Consider the following 1,934-nt stretch of genomic DNA (forward strand, 5'->3'; position numbering starts at 1 on the left):
AATCGTACACCTATGGATGAGGACAGTGGGGGAGGGGAGGTAAGGGCGGAGGGTGGGGTGGGAACCGGGTGGAGGGGAGCTATGGGAGGAAAAAAGAGGAACTGTAATAATCTGAACAATAAAGATTTAATTTTTTAAAAAATCCAGTGGCTCATAATCTATAAGAGTCTCTAAATTTCTGATAAATGTTCTCTACTCACTAGTCTTGAACATGTGCCATCTTAAGGTAAATATCAAGTGTCAAAATGCTGGTGGCTATAGAATTCTGAAGACTTCAAATGAATTATAATTCTCAGCCCTAGCTACATATTAGAATCACCCAGAATGCTTTCCAAAACTACTAACACTTAGACCAATGATGGCGAACCTATGACACGCATGTCAGAGGTGACAAGGGAACTCATTTTTTTGTTGATTTTTCTTTGTTAAATGGCATTTAAATATATAATATAAATATCAAAAATATAAATCTGTGTTTTACTATGGTTGAAAATATCAAAAAATTTCTATATGTGACATGGCACCAAAGTTAAGTTAGGGTTTTTCAAAATGCTGACACGCTGAGCTCAAAAGGTTCGCCATCACTGACTTAGACCATATACCTGACCAACTAAAATCTTGATCTATAAGGATGGGGCATGGGCATTGATATTTTTTTAAGTTTTCCAGGTGATTCTGAATTTCAGCCAGAATTGTTTCATGGATGTCAACTATAAAGGGGACACAGGGCCTGCTAATTGATGATTCCAAGGAAAAGGAAGCAATAGGAGGACAGGGGCAGGCACGAGCCGGGCTGAGCATTTCGTACCTGTACTGGTAACCTTTCTCCCTCCTCATTCCTCCTGTGCCACAGAACGTGCTCACGCAGGAGCAACAGGGTGTGTTTGTGAAGGGTAATATTATAATGTGATATACACATGTCTTCCCCATTAATGCTGACAGAACAGGAGAAGAAAACAGAGTTGGGCTGAGAGTAGGTCAAGATAAGTTATCTATAGTAATAAAAGCATAATATGCAAATCGACCGAACAGCCGAATAGCAGAATGACCTTCCGGATGACCATGCTATGACACACACTAGCACCAGGCCATCCAAGGCAGGTGCTATGTGATGGGGCGGGGGTGGGGGCACCATCGCCCCACGATTGCCCCACAGAGGGAGGTCCAGGCCACACTCTGGGGGACTATCGATGGGGGCTCTGTGATTGATCACCCCAAAGAAGGAGGCCCAGGCCACCGGCCCGCGATGCTGTGGTGGGTATGGGGGGCCCAGGCCACCTAAGCGATTGCACCCCACACCTGTCATCTGCAGAGGGAAACGACTGGTCATGGCGGGTAGTGGGAAGCTCTAGTACAGAAATAAAAGAGGTAGGTTTGTACAACCTGGTTTGTGGTTAAACTTGGATCTCCACACATGAGTACAGGTAGAAGAATATCAGAAATGGTAAGTATAATGCTGCATGAACCTCAGGTGGGTTTAACTTCTCAAACTTAAACGATCTTAATCGTTAACCTTAAATCACAGAACCAGTTCATTAGACCCCATTGTTCCTTTATAGATTTACTAAATAGAACCACTTACCTGAAAACATGAAACATTTCCACTTATTAACACGAGTTTCAGACCTTCTTTGGTTTGGGTTGAGGTTACCTTTTTGTTTAGGTTGTCATGGTATTTTGACTGTGAAGAAAACAGTAAAAAACATTACCAGATAATGTGTCTAAAGACTTTCCTCTTGACAAAGGAGGCAAGAACATACAATGGAGCCGAGATAGTCTCTTCAATAAATGGTGTTGGGAAAATTGGACAGATATATGCAAGAAAATGAAACTAGATCACCAACTTACACCATACACAAAAATAAACTCAAAATGGATAAAGGACTTAAATGTATGACAGGAAACCATAAAAATTCTAGAAGAATCCAAAGGCA

Source organism: Myotis davidii, unplaced genomic scaffold (genome assembly GCF_000327345.1).
Source record: "Myotis davidii unplaced genomic scaffold, ASM32734v1 scaffold3270, whole genome shotgun sequence".
Classification (NCBI taxonomy): Eukaryota; Metazoa; Chordata; class Mammalia; order Chiroptera; family Vespertilionidae; genus Myotis; species Myotis davidii.